This window comes from Empidonax traillii, unplaced genomic scaffold (assembly GCF_003031625.1).
Source record: "Empidonax traillii isolate 1590-97213 ecotype Southwest subspecies unplaced genomic scaffold, ASM303162v1 scaffold77:size1270838, whole genome shotgun sequence".
Lineage (NCBI taxonomy): Eukaryota > Metazoa > Chordata > Aves > Passeriformes > Tyrannidae > Empidonax > Empidonax traillii.
Window position 1 is genome coordinate 1,178,091 of NW_020955270.1, and position 20,199 is coordinate 1,198,289.

Below are 20,199 nucleotides of genomic sequence, written 5' to 3' on the forward strand. Positions count from 1 at the left end.
GTTATAAACTGTTCCTCAGTACACATGTCAGGAGGTCTGGTTTTTTGTGTTTTGGTTTTTTTTCGGAGGAAGGGTAGTGGGAATATCAACCTTGCTGTCTTGCTAGTCAAAGGACAAAAAATCTCTCCTTCTAGTCTTCCTTGACCTGCTAAAAGAAAACACTGATTCCTGTGCTATTCTTTTCATTGAGGCTGTCCTAGCCTCAATTTGTCTATGCATTCCTGTGCTGTTTCTTATTCAGAATATACACACTCATATTTCCTGAAATCTCTGTATCTATGGCTGTATCTTTTCAGGTACAGGATTCTTAGTACTCATAGGTTCAGTTTTACAGTAAGCCTTCTGCACAGCAAGAAAAACACAGCATTGCAAGAACAGAAGCTTCTCCTTCCTTAGGGACAACAGGCAGTGACTCTTTTTTTCTTAGTCTCACATAAAAATCTAAAGCTATCTGTTTAAGAAACTAGAATTCAATACAAAAGAAGGCAACAAAAAAGCATATGAGTGAGATTTGAAGTGAACTTACAAAATCTCCACAGTCAGTGACTTATCTTGCCTTATAGGGATGCTTCTGGGGATTCTGCAGTGGAAGTCAGATGCTAGAAGAGCATGTATAGACAAATTATTAATTTCTACAAGATTAATATGCTGTAAGAACTCCCTTCCATTAACTTGAGCTAAAGCAGATTTTATGCTCTGGAAATTTTCATATGTTCTCTCAAACACTCTTGGGGAGATATGGGCAAGCTACACCTTGTAACAACAATGTTAATAGTAAGGACTTGCTCAGAAATGAAGAGATGAATAGTTGTTCCTGATGCTGCCTTTTAGTGTCTTCACACACTCTCTAAATCAAGCTGAACATACTTGCTAAATATGCTGTTCATTTCAATCTTGACCAATAATATTACTGCCCTATGTTGTTTTTTTATTTCAGAACTTCACTTCCCTCATATAGTACTGTTTCTGTCTGGTTGGATATCCAAACATGGCATGTTTTCCTTTAACCACATCCATAGTACTCTGGCTTGAGGATCAATGTAAATGCTAATTAAGTGAGCCAGGGTAACTTGTATGGGTGCAATACAAAACATCCCCATAAAAAACCTTGAAGAAATATTGCGAAAGGATTACTTAACCCTTTCATAAGAAAGAAATCCGTCTTCCTGTCAGATCAATTAATCTTAATTTAGCAGGCATTATGCAGGTACTTTAAAACACCTCTATATTTTTCAGTATTCTTGACGATGTGTATTTGACTAGCTGGTTTCCAGGCTGCAAGATAAGGTCCAAGTTCCCACCAGTCATAAAACCTTTATACGGATTTCAGTGGGGTTGGATCCAACCACAAAATCACACAGCCAGGAAAACAGTTGCAAATGCAGGGGAAAGTACTACAATGATAAATACAGCTCAGACCAAGACTCCATGCTGCAACCACGCAGATCTCATCTGAGAAGAAACTGTGCAAGATCTGTGCAGTAAGAGTTTCTAAAAATGCGAAGAAATAATTTGGCATTGAAGGTATTGAGCTCAATTCTAGGTCTTTTCATGGAAGATAAGGATGAGATGGAAGTTTATGGCTGGCTAGACAGTAATAATTATAAACTGACTATGCTCATTAACACTTACAAGAAGACAATACAAGCTATATCAGTTCCTTCTGAAAGCTTAAGAAACTGTGCTTTAAGACTCCTTCTCAGAAACCTGAGAAATAAGGTACAAAAGAGTGAGGAGTACCTGCACTGGTCAAAGTAATTTGAACAAATATAACTTCAATAAGAGAACAAAGAAACATAATAAACCAATAAATCAATAAGAGATAAAAAATTAATCTACAAAATAAGTTATGTCATTATTACTAACCTTCTCTCAGGTTCATGGCAACAGTCCATATGTAGGCTAACCTCTTTATCCAAGTTAAGAAGTATGTGAAATAGTCAGGCTCTGCAGTATGTGGAACTCCAGGGCATGTATTGCTGGGTAAAAGGTATATTTGTATTGCTGCTCTTCAACTCTACCACCACTCCTGCTGCCTTCCTACCCACATCTGTCATCATTACCAGAGCACTTCCCCAGCTGCTGTTGGTCTTCAATACGTGAGCTCTTTAGACCTTCCAGGAGACTATTTCAGTACTTAACTCTGGGAGGAAATAAAAACTTAGTCTTCAAAAATGGACAGTATTGACCATTATTTTTGTTTGTCTTAAGATGTTTCACCCTACCATTGCTAGCTGCAGTTGATGCCAGAGTAACATTTGTCTGTGGGAATATTTGTCAAAGATTTTGTTTCTGTAAGTTACCAGACATAAGCTGCAGTCCTACAATCACTTCAACTTGATAATTTATTTTTTCCCTAATAAAATCATCCTAAATTAGTGCACATCTTGCATATAAGTCACGTCTGGTACAGTTGTTCACTTTTCCTCTATGTCAACAAGTCCCAAGACTTGTGGACTCTTCTCTTGGACAAGTCCCTGCTCAGATTACTTTGGTAGCTGCAAAGTATTTCTACTTCTGTTTACTTTGTAGTGAAGAACATCTCAAGTAAGGAGAACAGTGAGCTGATATTTTCTTTCAACATTGAATTTTTCTTCTAATAAATTTCATATAAATATTTCTGAAGTAATTTTCTGGGTAATAGAATTCAAGGGCATAGCGTGATTTGATCCCCATCCTGCTAAACACATATACCATCTATTTTCAAATACTTTGGTTGCTTGCTTGATACCAAACACCTACATTCAAGATTCTAAATTCTCTGTAAGCCTGTGGAGGAATGTAAGCATCTTTGAATCATGGTTCTTAGCATGTAAATTAGACATATACATTCAGAATATGTAGCCACACCTTTTATAATTTACAGATCAAAAAGAAAGGTATTTGCAGGAGTACACTGCAGGAAGGATGTATAGCTCAGAGAGAATGTAGTGCAAAGTATCACCAATGTCTCCACCAGGAAACAAATAGTCTTTTTTAGCTCTAGCTTAATGACTAACAAGATTTCACCTCATCTACCTTGCACAGAGCAACTTTAATGCACTTACGTGCTATCTGTGGTGCTCTGTGTGGGCTTGTTGCCTTTGGCACTGCATGACACAGTGAAAATATAAGATCTAGCATGTGCCCTGATGCTGTATTGAAGGCAGCAGTTCCTCCTAAAAGTCAGAAAGTGCTAAGTACCATAAGGAGGAGCATGGAATGAGTCTTCAGAGGAGAAAGGACATGGAAGGTTGCAGGAGCCAGCCCTGTCCCCCAGGACTGGCATTGCTCTGCTAGGTTCTGACTTGTTGCTGGACTCAACATTGTACTAAGCCCAGCCAGGGCCAGGTGTTCACACACCTCACGAGATTCTGGGACCCAGAGAGCTTTGAGGTGGAGTGTATTTCCACATGTTTTTACCTTCCAGGGAGCCCCTGGTGGTCTAGTGGTTAAGGACGTGGCGCTGTCACTGCCGAGGCCCGGGTTCGATTCCCGGTCGGGGCCACTCCCCAGGCAGATGGATCTCGTTAGCCCTGTAAGGCAATCCATCTACGTCCTGAGGACCTTGCTGCCACCGTCCAAGCGTGCTTGGCCCCGGCAGATGAACCTCAGGATTAAAGGGTGGGCTCAGTTCCGTGCACACTGTGTCTCACCTAAAACAAAATCCAATGCACAGGCTGGAAGGTGGAAAGACCTTCCCCGGTTCTTCGTTCACGAAGACTGGCCATTATATTTATTTCCACATGGTATTCCCCAAGAGTTCTGCTCTGCAAAAATGAGATCAGGAAGCACCTGACCTGGATGAGCTTGCTGGAAACCAGGTTGAAGCTGTCAGGATTTTTTGTTTCTAGTCTTTTTAGCTGCAGGATGGTGGTCACACTGGTCCAGGAGGTAAACTTGTGTGAGATAAAGTGAAACTGCGCTTACGCCAGATCTTAACAGTCTTTCCATAATTTACATAAATAATCTGTAATCCAGACAACTGATATTTGACTGTTGTCAGAAATACAGATCCTAGTAGTTTTCAGGCTAACAGATTAAAAAACCCACGAAGGTAGACAGTGTATTAACTAAAAAAAAAAAAATAAAAATAACCTCAGTAAAAGCAAAAGCAAAACCAGGAGAAAATCTTAAAATACTATCTTTATCAAAGATGAAAAATTAAAATGTAGTTACTTCATCTTCAACTAAAAGAGGATGTAAAACAAAGTTCTGTCAGACTTGTCCCCTGAAAAAAAAAACATTTTCTTTCTAATCTATTTATAATCTTTTATAATCAAGTGCATTTTCTGTGGAAGTGATATTCACCAGAACCTCGACGCAATCATGATTTCTCCAATAGAAAGTGAAAATATTTTGACTCTTCACATTGCTTTAATGCAGAAAAAAAAATCTTTATTAAAGTAATAGGTAATTGCCAGTCTTCGCGAATGAAGAACTGGGGAAGGTCTTTCCACCTTCCAGCCTGCGCATTGGATTTTTTAGGTGAGACACAGTGTGCGCGGAGCTGAGCCCACCCTTTAATCCTGAGGTTCATCTGCTGGGGCCAAGTGAGCTTGGACAGTGGCAGCGAGGTCCTCAGAACGTAGATGGATTGCCTTACAGGGCTAACGAGCTCCATCTGCCTGGGGAGTGTCCTGACCGGGAATCAAACCCAGGCCTCGGCAGTGACAGCACCGCGGCTTAACCACTGCACCACCAGGGGCACATGTTTGTTGACTTCTGTTCACATAATAATTAAACAGATATTAATCACAGCAGCTCTCTTGAATTTTCTGGTGTCTTTTGGTGTTATGCATGAGAAGGCTGACAGACTGGCATTTACAGGATGCATATATAAAGAATTCAACTTGAATGGCACACCCTGTCCCTAGGAAAGGATTGCACTGTTTTCTTTAAGAAAACAAAAAATTGCATGCAGTATTTCAAGGGATGAGGTTAACAACAGGGATTTAAACAGATAGCTATAAACGTACTAAAATGGGGATTAGTGAAGACTGTGATGCACATTGATTCCAGACTGCGGATTTGTGAATTTTCATTTTATACTAAGAAAACAATCACACTGGACCACTATGGATATGTTCCCTGTGTTCTGGGTCTCCAGCTCAAGACAGCCAGAGTCTGACTTTCTAGATGTTGACGAGTCAGTACAGTTCAGCTATCATGAACGGTGGGTGGCTATCAGACAGATTTCAGGCATCTCCAGTGAAGAACGCAGGTAATGAAGCACTTAGTTTAGAGGCTGCTTCTGTAAATGCTGGGATAAATATTTATAAAGTTTACAAAATACCAAATCAGGGAGCTGAAATGGCCAGCTCATTGGTGTTTGTAGGCTACTCATATCCTATGGTAAGAAGCATCAGAGAGAATAACTCACTTCATTTTGGATACGAGGTTCAGATTACCTACAGTATGCATGACAAAGTCACACAAGTGACAAAAATAAGTATTGTGACATTATGTCATCTACTCAACACTTTGCATTCACAACACAGAAGTACCCATTGTGGGGGACTAAGGACGAGGTCAAAATTTTTTCCTCTGAGCACCTAAGGGTTCAGCTGACAAACAGCAGTCCTTGTGTTTTGCCAGTCACATTCTTTATCACTGTACTACACTGAATGACATAAATGTTAAACAGACTTAATTTTGGCGTTTCTTAACTTTCACCAATTCAGAATAAGTAATCAGTATTATACAGAAAAAAAAAAGTTGCACCTTACATATAATCTCTTAACCAAAAATGCTGCATAGTTTAACTGCCTAATTCATATACTTTTACCTCATATAGCCATTTCAATTAATTATTATGTTGCTATGTAATGATATATGTAATATAATATGCAGTATTAATACATTGAACATTTAATGCTATTTTTATAGAAACGTTGATATTACTTATAATTGCATAGAAAATATTATTTATATGTTTCTATTTGCTTTAAAACATTTTCCTACTGGAATACATACTATACAGCACTAGAGACATTTATATTTGACTAACTTTACTATTCTGCTTACACCAATGATTGCTTGACCGTATTAAAAGAATCTTGGTTTAAAGACAAAAAAAGTATCCAGAGAGTTATTAGGGATGAAAAAGGACTTGCTTTGTAACCTCCTCTTTGAATTTAATCTGCATAATTCTCCATTAGATATCATATAATATTCACCTGACAAGACGTTCAAAAGAACGTCTATTAAAATAAATGGTTCTTATCATACATTTATATGTCAGTGTCATACTATGAACAGTTACTGCCCATTTACACCTAAAACACAAATGTTGCCCAAACTTTGCAATCCTTAAGTTCAAGCTGAATTTGGGCCTTGTAATGTCCAGGTGAGTCTGTATCTGAATATTCAGTTACTCTATGTCTATAATCATGCAATATATTAGTCCCTGGTGAAACCAGAAGAGGGAATTTCAAGACAGCTAATTTAATTTTTTTTAAGTACTTCTGCTTCAAAGACTTAATTTAAAGCTTTCTTCCAGTTTTCCAGGTTTAGAAGAAAAAATTTCAAGGTTTAGAAGAAAATTCAATTATCAAGGTTTAGAAGAAAATTCAACCTATATATGCCAGTTATACTGCTGTTGTAATTATCAAAGTAACATTATTAATTGTGTAATAAAAAATATTCAGTGGTCTTTTTTTTCCTATTGTGTATAGCAGAAAGGACTTGTATTTCTTTTCCAAAAAACATTTTGAGACTACTTCAGAGTCAACATGCTGGCATGTAAACGGCACCAAACTGCACTCTTCAGACGACGGGGATTCTTCACATATGAGCACATTTTTTCTTGCAAGATTTTGCAGATGTTTGAGTGGTACTTGTACTCATGTAATAAAAGTAGGGCAAGACCAGATGAGTGTATTTCTCCACTACAAATGGTTTCTATTCAATTGCAGCCATTAATATTGTCATAACAACTCTCAAGACAGTGGAACAACTGCAGCACTAATTAAAAGAAGGATCCTAAATGGTTCTTGTAATCAATAGAAATAATTGCCATAGTGTGTTATTTAAACTCACACTTGTCGATCCTCTAGCGCTACACCTGCTACATGGCAAAATATCTGAATGCTGACAAATTAATATTTTTACATGATGTATGAAGAAGGAACTTTTCAGGGAGATAGCAGGGCAGAAGATGTGGTGTACTGCTAAGCAATGGCATCACTAGGATTTTATGAATAAATTGCAATGCACATCTTGGCATCTCCCTTTCTATCATTTTGACAATATTGCAGAAAGGTCTTCTCGTCTAGGAGCTTAAATGACCTCAGACAATAAAACACGGCATAGAGAAATGGATGGCAGGTGCTATCACTATCTTCTCTGCCTGACCTACAAATAGCATAGCTTTGTGCAGTAAACAGTTGACGTGTTTCATATATAAAAAATACTACAGAGATCAGCAAAGTTTTCCAGTTAGGTGGTTTTTTGGTTTTGGGTTTGGTTTGTTTTTTTTTTCAAAACAGAAAAAATATACTTTATCATAAGCACGGATTAAATGCATACAATTTTTGAAGACAGAATTTGTTTTAATGTGTGTTGACTTGGCGACTCTTTTGCAGACTTGTGTTTCCCCCTCTGTTAAGTGTGACATGGTCACTGCTGTGCAATGCATAGGAGGGTCTGACCCATCACAGAATCAGCAGGAGAACTGAGCTGCCTGTAGGACAGTTACTACTGTGAGTGAGATTAAGCACAGGGTTTTACTTTCCTACTGGCTGGAGATTTTATATCTTCTAAAACCTTAGTGGAGAAAATTTAAAAGTGGTTAACACTGCGATAGTACTCACTAGAAACAAATACAAGAAATAAGGTGGAATAAAACCTAGGGCTTAGGTTACTTCCTAAGCAGGCATGCTTAGGGTATTAATGCCTGCAGACTCCTCCACTTTACAGGCAGCCTTTTGGCTGGCAGTGAAGAAATAAAGATGCTAACTTCAGGTGAAAGAGTTCAACTCCCCAGGTAGGCCAAGACTTCGTAAGGAATTGATCAGTCCATCACTGCTCTGAAACACCAATATCACTAATGGACTGATGAAACACATTTGTGCTATTTTTTGATAGATACCCTTTGCTGTGGCATATGGACCCACCTCTTGAAGGTTGAGAGTAGCTGTGATTGTGGCTGTGTATGTAGAGTGGGGACAATGTAACTTCTTAGCTGGGGATGCCATAAACCTTCTGTAGACTCACAAAGTGTCTTATCAGTCATGTAGTCAGGACTATTAAGTGTGCACTAATATATTTTCTTAACTATTTTAGGAACAATAAATGATGAGGAAACTGTAGAATAAGACACAATTTTCCATTATTGTGCTATTTAAAAAATTATCTCAAGGTCCTTCAGAGATACTAAAAATCCATACTGCACATCAGAAAAATGTGCTTAATGTATTGTCTGAACATGTTTTGAAGCTGTCTTAAACTCTCACAGAATACAAAGAACTTCTGTTTGTATACTTGATCTTTTAAAAAACTTTAAAAATTAATGTTAGTGTTTCTCTAATATGTATGTTCCCATCTTTACATGTTAGGAATAAATACAAAGATATATTTCAAGCAGCACAATTCTCTTTTACTGTGCATATTATATTCATGTTCTTTTGTTCTGTGGATAGCATACAGAGAAGAGGCATGCATTTTTTGGTTTTGTGTGACCCTTCTCAGTCCTCAACCACACTGGAGCCAATTACTCCAATTATCTGAGATTATATGGTTACATTTTGCATATTTGTAGTCTTGGGAAGAATTGGAGGTCATCAGGACAATAAAAAATGTTGCTGATTATAAGAAGAGGTAATATTTAACCTGATGACAGCACTGAGCACAAATACAAATGAATTAAGCTGAGTGAAAGCTTCAGTTGTAGCCGGAGACACTTCTGCATTAGATAAAATAACAAGAAAATCAGTCTTTTGAAGATTAAGCACAGGCTGGTGTAACACTATTTCCTGAATATTCAGGCTAAATTAAAAAGATTATTATTTCCCCTAAAATTAGGAAATTGTAATATGTTTAAATTAGGTTGACTAATACATGTTATTTCTGTGAAAAGCTAACCAACAATACTGTAGGTGCCTTTGTCTGTCACTCATCAACTGCAGATTATTGTAACCTAAAGAATTAAATTTGTGATTAAAACCAGTTCATTTGTGCGTACCAGTTCTACATCTTTGTATTATCCTGCCCCAGTTACAGTCTTTTCTTAATCACTGCAAGCAGTTAGAAATATTCTTGTCCAGCAGTGACATAGACATCTGTCTTCAGTCTGTTCCATTCTTTTCTCTAGTTCTCCCATTACAGTGTTCCTGGGTTGTTTCTTTTCCTGGGTTATTTCTTATCTCAACTCATTGTAAGCAGAGTCACAGACTTTGAGATCCATGGGACCACCTCATCTGTGTTTTTTCTTTGCAATATAGTAAATGGATAGTTTATATTAGCAGAAGAGATAACTATACAGACACCACCAGCTATATAGTGCATGTGTTTGTTCTGGCATCACATGTGTAGAGAGAGAGAGAGGAGAATGGCATCAGATGTTGAAATACCACAGATGAGATTTAGGCAGAAAAATGGCTTCGTAATCAGGTGTCCTAAAAATACCATTTCTTCCTCACTGGAAGTTCATATATCATGTTTCTATACTATCTTTCTACCCCAAAATGGAAGCAAATGTTCAATTTTAATTTAGAATCAAGAGTTCATTCATTGCTAAATTTGCTGGTACCTGTTTGTCTGATTGCATTTCATTGCATACGTTCATTTTTTAATTATATCTCAATTTTAAGATTAAACATGTAAAATAGGATTAAAGAGCTCAACAAAGCACTTAAGAGACGTCCAAGCACTATGGCCTTTCCGTTTGATGGGTACTCCTGTTTCAAAAGAAATTACTTCGAATAGCAGTAAAAACAGAGGACAATGAGTTAAAAAAAAAAATTAGTTACTGGGGCAAATAAGAAACTCCTGAATTTTCCAGTAGATAATTACTTGACTTCAGATCAATCACGGATTCATTGCACATCCCTTCTTCTTCCTATCATATAGGCTCTTTGGAGCAGGGACTGCCTTCTACTCTGTGTTCTCATGATTTCAATGCTGCTCTTGGGTGCCGGAGGTCCCATAGGATGGAACTTACAGTTTGGGATGTGAGAGTTCTCTGATACCAAGCACCACAGAGCAGTCAGAACCAATGATTTACTAGATACCAGTTTTTATAACTTGCTAACAGCAACTGAAGAAGCACAGAGAAGGACATCCAATGCATTAGCTATTTCAATTAGAGATAAAATAATGTCACCACTAATGACAAATGTCATATCAGCTTGCTGAGCACTGAAAGTGTTCTGGTAGTAGTGTGGCACTATGTAGGCTTGTAGTTAAGATAAACTGGTATTTATAATTTTAATGCAAGTTATTTTGCTCTGGAAAATTAAACCAACTAATTATTTCTGAGATGATAACTAAATCAAACACAGGTGTTTAAGGTCTCATTCTAGCAAATCAGTACCTGAATATTGCTTCACAAAATATTATAATCTGATGCAACTTCCTTGTTGTTCAAGTATTAGTAAGCTCTGGGAAAATTCTCAATGTCCTTTCCAAACCTCAGCTAAAGAAAACTATGTGGTAATGTGAAGATTAATAGCCGAGTCTCCAAAATTTTGGTATACTCAAAGCATATTCCATTTGTGGAATTTGCTAAGATTTGTAACAAAATTTTAACACTATATCCCTAAAGCCTGGTAAAATGCAAACTAAGGGTTTTTAGGAATTCCATTAGGAGTTGCACAGAGTGCAGTGCTGAGTGTACAGAAGCAACACAGATTACACAGATTTGTTTTCACCAGCTTAGCCTCACTGTAGACAAGAGTAATAAGGACAACCTACATCACTGAAGTCAGAAATAATTGGTGTAGATTATGAAGGTTTCAAGGGACTTGATGATTACAAAAACATGAAGATTACAAAAAGTGATTCTGTGTATCTTTTAGGATTTTATATTTTACACTTGATGTGTAAAATCCTCCAAAGAGTTCAATTCTGATTTTATGGCAGATGTCTTAGAAATGTATTTGCTAGTATAATGAGAAAATCCATTATTAGAGTTAAAATTAGAGCTCTGATAGAATGTAGCTTTTCATGATGAGAAATCCCAAATGCTTCAGATTAACCAACTCTTCTAAAAATTAACAATTCTGAGATAAAGTGACTCAAACTAAATCCCACCAAAATCAGTTTCAGTTTCTACAGAGAGCATCAGTTGTTTATAACTGTAGATAAGTAATTTTAATAATTTTGTTGGTAAATAAATCAAATCTAGACTTGAATTATTAATGAAAATGAGATTATTTCAATAAACAATTTTGATTGGACAAAGAAGCATGAAAGAAATTTTGAAATTGCCACAAATGTAATACTTGAATTTGACATGCCTAAACCATACCTTTTAACTATTTTAATTTGGGATGACAGTATGTGTTTACAGATTGATTCACTTTTTTACAAAAAGGAAAAAAAAACCCCACAGAATGTTTTATGAAAGAGACTAAGTAGATAGGTGATAAAACAAGTTGTTAAGATTGCAGATACAGATTTTGAAACATTTGTTGTTGATTCAAAATTAAATATTTGTGTTTTATTTTGTAGGGTATCAGATTTTTTTAATTATTATTTTTACCCAAATAAAATCCCTCTTCTCCCTGTCTATCTCTCCAAAATTTCTTTCTGACAAAGAAAGTTGTCAAGATGGGAAATTTAGATCTGAAAATACTTAAAAAACACACTACACTTGAAATATTGGATTGAACAGACATGTCATAAGACCTTCATGAAACCCAGGTACTCCTATTTTCAGTGTGTAGTGAAACTACAGCTTCTATATACCTAAGATGAAAATACTCTAGTAATGTTTAAAAATGTGGATATGCTGTAGTGCTGCCAAGGTTTTTACACAGAGCAGTACGACTGATTAAACAGAGAAATTCACAGCATTCCTCAACATGCCTCATGTTTCAACAGTGACCATTTAGGAGAGAACTGGATTTACCTTATGTCAAGTGTACTACACCTGTGAAGCCCCACCATGGACCTTAGCAAAGGCAATAGGATCCCCAGTTGGTTCCTGTGTTAGTTCAAGATTAGTTAAGTCTTGGAACTAACACTGCCACCGTCTCCGGAAACTGATTTATAGAAAACAATTTTAAGATTATGTGATTATCAGATAAAATGCTGAATTTGTTTCCTCAAATTCAATATCATCACACCATCTATTTAGTCATTGTTGTCTCTGTGCAAAGTGGAATGCAATTATGAGATAACTGAGAGGTTGCTTGTGCTGTTTACCAGGCAGACTAATGTAATTTTAAATGGTACACATTTCATCTAGTTTTCTTCTGAAAGTAATACCCCACATCACATTTATATTTTCTTTTTTTTTTCTTTTTTTGCTGCTGATCCTAGAATAAACTTATGCACAAACATAAATCTGAAATTATTTTCCCCAAAGGAAACTTTCAGTGGAGAAAGAGGAAAAAAGAAATTGTAAAAATCAAATGTCAGATTTCTGGGCATATCACAGGATTGTCACAGAGAAACAGAATTTAAAGACCCACTTTTTCGGCTCCTTGTATTGTTCTGAAAACAAATATATTTTGATCTACAGAGATACTTTGTGTTTTGTAGATTCATTAAACCTTCCCCCCTCTGAACCCATTTCCTCCTCTCACCATCTGCAGTGCAGAAGAAAAGGGAAAAAGAGCATTTTAGAGTTGGAGAAGGGAAAGACAGCTACAAGCAGTCACTATGTGTGTGCCAGGCTCAGTCCCAACAGCAAGTCAGATCAGACACTGTGGTTTAGTGGGATAAACTGCAGGAACACAGTCCATCCTGTACCCCTGGCCAAACCTTCAAGACAAGAAAGAAAGTTTCCTGATGAGTCCATTCCTCTAGAAATGCTGGGTTGAGATTTTTCATGCTTTGTCCTGCAGCCTCAAATGCTGACCACCATTAGGTCCAGGTTTCCTATGGAAATCTCCATCCTCCTACCTTAACTACGCAGCTCCAGGCAAGACTGATGGCGTATTTCCTGTGGCAGCCACGGAGCAGTGTATCTGTCCTGCGCCTGCTTGGGGCCTGACAAATGGAAGGTGGTTCCTGTTCAGAAGGTGCACAGCAATGCTGGAGTGCTGCTGGACCTGAAGTAAAACTCTTGAAAGGGATAAAGTATATCACCTCGGGCTCTGTGGCATGTTTACATGGGTTCAAGGGTTCCTGACCAAAGTTGGTCTCTGTCCGCCTGACCAGAGCATGGGTGAGGGAGATATGCCCTATCTGTATCCACCAATGTCAACATGTCCCATCCATGGCCTTGGAGCGGGAACAAGTTACACAGTGTGACACAAAACAATTATTTCCTCTAAGGGGCCTGTTCTTTGGCTGCTTCTATTTTGATATGAGTAGTTGAGAAAAAAAGGTCGTTTTCTCCCAGGATTTATGGATCTCCTCATCTTTGCAATCACTGCTTGAGTAGTCTCTGAATGACATCAGGATTTGATTTCTTGCAGCGGAGGTGTTGCCTATGCAATGAGACTGGCCCAGAGGCCCATTCCAAAAAACATACTATTTGCATAGTGTTCTCAATTGTTCTTTTGGTTAGTTTTGAACTCCAGATTTCATTGGTCTGTTGAGATAAAAATGTTGCCCTGCAAAGTTTAGTATTTCCACACCCCTGGAAAATCTGAGATGCTGAGAGTTGGGTAATGAAGTAAATGCCATGTTTGAACTAACATGAGCACAGATCTCCCATTCCAGGGATACCTACTACTTTCATAATGTATGTGGATTGCTCACTATGTTATCTCCATATTTATGCTATCTTTATCCCTTTCATCTGCTTTGTCACTTTGACACAAAATGTGGTTTTTTTCAGAGGCTGAGCTCTTCTGATGGCCCTTAAATGACTGTTAACTGACTGGAAAAATAATTTTGAAGTAAATGATATACATTAAGCACTTGTTCTGACAAAGGGAGGCTCCTTCTTTGTTCGAAGTCCAATTATTTTATACTTATGCTCCTCTATCACAAAAGGTTGATATTTCAAAAGCACTAAGATTGTGTATCTCCTTAATACTTGGATCAGAAAAGCAAAAGCTGAGGGCATCTCCCTCAAGCACAAAGTACATCTGGCATGAAAATTTCCAGAAGATGCATTTTCTCCAGCTCTTACCATGCAGGGATGAGAGGTTCAGGTAATACAAACCTGCATGAAGGCACATCTGTGAGTAGCAGAAAGGAATTTGATCCTGATCCAAGTTGCTGTCAGAATAGTGTTAGTTCTTTGCCTTTTGTGTCATAAATAAAGAATCATAAGGTTATAAAGATATTAAAATATGATATCAAGATATTAGCAGTAGTCTCTAATATTCCCTGTTCCTTGTCTTCTGTTTTTATTATTTCAGTAAACTCTTTCTTGTCTGGATACCGAAATTATAAAAATTTACCAGTTTTCTGGAATGGCTTGAACTTTAAGAGAGAAGGGTTGTGAACATATCTTAGACATTGTATCTTAACACGGGGAAAAAACAACCCAATTTTTTCTTTCTTGAGATGTTACTTTATACATATACATGTTCAAAACTGTGTCTGTTCCAAGAGTTACTTGAGTGAGATCTCAGGAGCTGAAAGACAGCCTCCTTGACAGGACAGACAACCTTCTTTTAGAACAAATAGAACAGAAGTACTTTTGGGTTTAGCTTAATGAACACTGCCACAGCTGAATAATATGAAGATTGTTAAAAACAGAACAGAGCAACCCACTGATTCCTGTTTTCAACATAGAACAGTGAGGTTCTTGTAACTTGTACATTTTTCCTGTAAAAAACCTGAAGTATAACCATTCATTGAAAATATTCTCCACTGGTACAGTGGATACCTCATTTGAGCATGGCCTTGACTGAACATTACTGGATTGTTGCTAAGAAACACTGATATAGGATACCAAATTATATTACTGACATTGAATTTTTACTCCTTGTCATGTTATAGTTTGCTCGAAAACAGCTGCAATTATACTATAAATAGAAGGAAAGCTAGCAGCCTCTATTCAGTACCTTTTGTATTTTAGTTACAGGCTGAAGTCCTCATCTTTTTACTATATGTTTGTAACAGTCCTACGATATTCCAGTTAAAAGGTATAATACTGACATTATTGATGGTCTGCATCTGCATCTCCTATACAGCCATCTTGACAATAAGCCAAATGTTCTTTTTGATTTTCGCCCAGTATATGTCAAATTGCAGGAAGATTGCTCTCAGGGTTTGTCTATTTTCCATTTTATGTGACAGTCCATTTTGACCTGAAGGTAATAAAATAAGAAGCATTCAAACCCATAGCTAATGTTTTCAGGTCTCTTCATATTTCACTTGTTTTGATCTATGCAATTGGCCAGTTGAAAGCTGAAAACGAATGGATGTTTTTTAGCATGTATTTTAGATCCTCTGTTCTTTTGTATGGCATATGGATATTTTTCTTCTAAAAGAACCACTCATCTGATAGTTGATGTATGTCAAGTGCACACAGCTTTTGCTAGGGAAAGTGTATCTTAATTTGTACAAATATAGCTGTTCAATTATTTTTATATATAAAAAAACAGAACCCAAAACACCCATATCTGAAACTCAGTGCAGCTTGTGCTGCAGAAACACACAGGTGGAAAGGGAAGTTCTTCCTGTAGGGTTTAAACCTCAAATAGTCAAAATGGACAAATGCTAACAGAAGTAATGCTGGATTTATAAAGATTTTGCAAAAGAATTTATGATTTAAACCATGTTTGCATGTATAACCCTTAAGTAACTTGCCCATCATTTCTGTACCAGGGCTGATGGGGTCCTTCTGCCAGAGAAGGAGAAGACTATTTTTGGTCATAGGCTTGCTAAGCTGATGAAGAGGGCTTTAAACTAAAGCTGCCAGGGGAGCGGAGTCTTGATCCATCCCACTTCTACCAGTTTCCATTTTGATGTCAGGAACAACAAGAGATGCCTAGAGCCTGAAGAAGGATCACAGTGACCTGAAGAGCACCTGGAGAGCAGCACAAAGGAATTCCAGCCACTCTAGACAGTAAGCTGACTTCCTGGAGGCGCAACTCTATGCAAATGCACACAGCACTGGGAATAAACAAGAGTTAGAGACATTCACACATCTACAGGGCTATGATCGTGTTGGCTTCAGGGAGATGTGAGAGTTCCTATAACTGGAGTGCTGGAATGGACAGATACAGGGTCTTTTGGATGGACAGGCAGGGGAGACAAGGAGGTGGCATCGCCTCCTCTGTCAGTGACCAGCAGGAATGTGCTGGGTCTCCTCCTGCGGATGGATGAGGAGCCAACCTACATCATATATCAGCTATTAAAATACATGAAGGATGGAAAAAATTATTACATCACTGTACTGGGAAAAAAAAAAGGTATTTTGCAAGACAGAAAAAACCCTGAAACTTGTATGCGTGTAAAGATCGAAAGATCAATGCAGTAAATGGAATGACATGTTAGTTGGCCAAAAATAAGAAAGAAAAAAACCAAGCAGGAGGGTGGTTTGCATCTGAAGAAATATGCAAGCAGTACAGAGAACTGTCTCACATTTCAGGAGTCTGTCAGCACTTTCTATGGCCTATGAAAACCAAGAAAATGATGCAGATAAACTCACGGAATCTGTGGGAGGCAAGTGACCATCTTGCAGTGAAACAAAAACTGATGATCAAAAACTATCAGTAGGCTGAGTCTAAGATCTGAAATATGCATATTAACAGACAGTAATAGAGCTACAGAGGGATTTTAACATTATCCCAGCTAAGGAAGGTATTGCATACTGGCAACCATAAAATAGATCTTCAAGTGCTCCAGAGCTTGGGCAGGAAGATTCTTATCCCATTCACACCTGCCCTGAGACATCCTGAATTGGAGTACCTTCTTTAGCCTCATTTGTCACAGCTTTGAAACATGTATAGGCAGTTGTTACACTGACAGATGTTCCTACTTGATTATGAGAGAAAAAAAAGCTTCAGAACTGGTTAAATCCTATTGTGCATTCTGGATTTCCTTAACAGATCTGCACATGCTTAGTATTTAAGAAACTTGGGTTGGCTTCAATATTGTTTGAGGATTTTATGTTTTGAGACTACTAAATGTTTATATATGGAATTACATTCCTAATGTTGTTCTTATATTCTTCAGTGTTTCCTGAATTTTTAAGAAGCAAACAAAAAAAGAAACATGAAAAACAAACACAAAAAAGAAACACACACACCTACAAATACCTCACCCCCAAATCAATATTTGTACTCTATTAGACTCAGATTTCTCAAATCTACAGAAATTAGTAAACACCATAATATAAACATGATGTGAAAATTCCACAGATTAGAAATTAGGACTCCTCAGCCTTAAACATTAAGTATTTCTTAACCTAACACAAATATAGCCATTAAAGAGGACTAAAAAAAAAAGTCTACTGGAAGTAAATTATATAAATTGTGTTTCAGTAAAAATACAGTGTAGATGGAAATACCAGCAAGGTACTTCTTACTCTCAAACAGGGTGGAACAGATGATAGGAGTTCACTGCAGTGATTTCAACAAGGTCTACACTAACTGAAAAAAAATTTATAAAAATGTTTTTATCTTGATTTTCTTAGTTCTGGTATTAGTTGTCTCTCATTGGCATGAGTATCATCTTCCAGTTTGCAAGGACACTACAATAATAAATCCAAGGGAGGCAGGAACTATTCAATTTGTTTTCTAGTATCTAGGTTTTCTGTTTAGAGGCCACTGAAACCACAGTCCTTGCAGTCTCTGCACAACATAGCTCAAGAGGCAGCTCGTTCAGAAGACACTACTCATCTCAGCCAATGCTTCAGACGAACAATAAGCTTCGTAAAGTTTTATTCAGAACATGCCTGTAAATGTCTCATCTTCAATCCGATGGCTTGAAACTTGCCATGAAATTAATCCTAACTATGATTCTTGGGAACCTTGGTGTTTTCCCAAGGGTAAATGATGTGGGTCTGTCAAACTAGGCTGCAGACAAGAAGCAGATAAAGATATCTTGCCCTTTTCACTTGTCTCAAGATTGGCACAACATTCAGAAAGCAGGAGATACAGACTTAGTTCCTTGTCTTCTAGGATGGATCTAAATACATATGTTCTACTTCCTGAAAGAAAAACATATATTGTTGGTTCTGGAACAGAATTCTATTCTATCCTCCCAGAGCTATTTCTCATTGTGTGGAGTAGCTGAATATTGATTGGAAATGGTAATGCTTTTCATGGCTGCATGCTCTAGTGACTACAGCACTTTCCCAGGAGAAGGGAGAGCTGGAATTCTATTCTTGTTCTAATTAATACTTCATTATACCTATTAAATGCTCTGTGGCATATGGATGGGAAAGAATACTCTCCACCATCAAGAAAGAAACTAAAACTCTCTCAGTCTGGATCCATTCAGCTCCAGCACAGCTCAAAGTCCACATACAGGAATGTCAATGTGGTTTACTTGCAATCTGAATCAAGAAAAAAATCATCATCAACCATTTCTGGAATAAAGAACTATTTCTTTCTTACTTAGCAAAAGAGTCGGCACAGAACTGGTGGAGGAGGGTGCAGACTGTGAATTCTTAGTGGACAGAAGACCCTCCATGCATGTGACAGTACAGGGCCCATGATTCAGAAAGTATAAAACCCACTCCACCAGATTTTCAGAATACTTACTTGACACGTTGGATCTTTTGGATGCCTCTTGTAAGCACCTTAATCTTTTCACATGTTGTTTACAGAGCCTAAAAGACACAGCAACATGGAACATACTTCTGAGACCAGATACTTGCTGTGCTCTGCATATTTATGACTGGATTTCTTTTAATAATAAGTCTTATGAAAGTCAGAGACAATTGAAAATTGAGCAGTAAGATAAAAGAGTTTGAACATCGTATCTCAAGAAATTTGTTTTGCTCATCGGTAGTAGGTTACAGCTGGGAAGGAAAAGAGTAATCTTAGAAAAACCTTAGGAAAAGATTTTGAAGAGAACATGAAAACCAGAGATCTTAGAGGCAAAATGAGAAAAGAAGATATCTTTGGGGAAATGCTATTTCTCTAAAATTTTGAGGTAGGAATAAGGAGTCAAAAAATAAAACCCCAAACTCTTATATTACTTTTAGTGGTAATTTATCATCATGTTGAAGCACCATCCCTGGCCTGACAAAATCCCAGGAATCAGCCCTATAACTGATTTTCCTCTTTATTGGATTTTTCAACTTTTATAGGTCATTTTCTATGCTAAAGAAGGCAGAAATAAAGGATGAAGGAGAATACTTTAGTTAAATTCTTCATTCTGAGTTCTAGCCTGTAGGGCATCAGAGGTAATCTGCCATGCAAGGTAGGACTTTAAACCAAAGATCCCAAATATTTACACACAGAAGCAACCAAACAAATCAGGCTAAATTAAGTATAAACAAACATTCAAAATTTTGACCATTATGTATTTGGTTATAGAAGAAAGCATAGGAGAAACCTTGTACAAAATGATGTGTGGATGATGGTTGAAAGAATATATATATTATATATATATATATATATATATATATATACACACACATATGTTTTATATACAAAAACGACAGCTGATATAGCAAGTGCCAGACCACCACAGATAACACAATACACCCAGAAAGTTACTTAGGATAAGGTGTAATATTTGGTTGATTTTGTGGAAGTGTTAACTTCATCACTCATTCCATTTATGCCTAGTTTGAAACAACATGAATTAATCATCCCCAGATAGTATCTTGATTTCATTCATTTATTCATATACCCAGTTTCAGTGCCTTATTAATAATCTTATTTCCCCGTCTTAGTCATCTAAAGTAAAAGGGTTTTTTTCCCTCTCTTTCAGCAAAGGTACTGAGTTACTATTTCCAAATCAGAAACTGATTTGAAAATCTCTAGTAATGATAACTATCTTCACAGATATAATCTAATATAGTTAAAAGGCAAGTGGATTATCATTACTTCTGTTTTTCTCTCTTGGGTGAGTAGGAACAGGATTTACATCTTTGACCCTCTTTATATTTTATCATGCAGTTCAACAATTGTGACCAAATTTTTGGGCTGGCCCTTCCATTTATTGACAAGGATAAATGTTATCCAC

General features: G+C 37.1%; 1 protein-coding gene across 4 annotated transcripts in view; it reads right to left on the reverse strand.

Moving 5' to 3' along the window:
- Positions 1-13,304, reverse strand: part of GHR (growth hormone receptor) — a 157,091-nt gene extending 143,787 nt beyond the window's left edge. For 3 of the 4 annotated variants that reach the window (XM_027880895.1, XM_027880893.1, XM_027880894.1), the window contains exon 1: positions 13,051-13,303. The gene's annotated coding sequence lies outside the window, so the exon portion shown is untranslated. Of the gene's footprint in view, positions 1-13,050 lie in introns of all 4 variants that reach the window. The other variant, XM_027880898.1, reaches the window with a different exon arrangement.
- Positions 13,305-20,199: the final 6,895 nt, after the last annotated feature.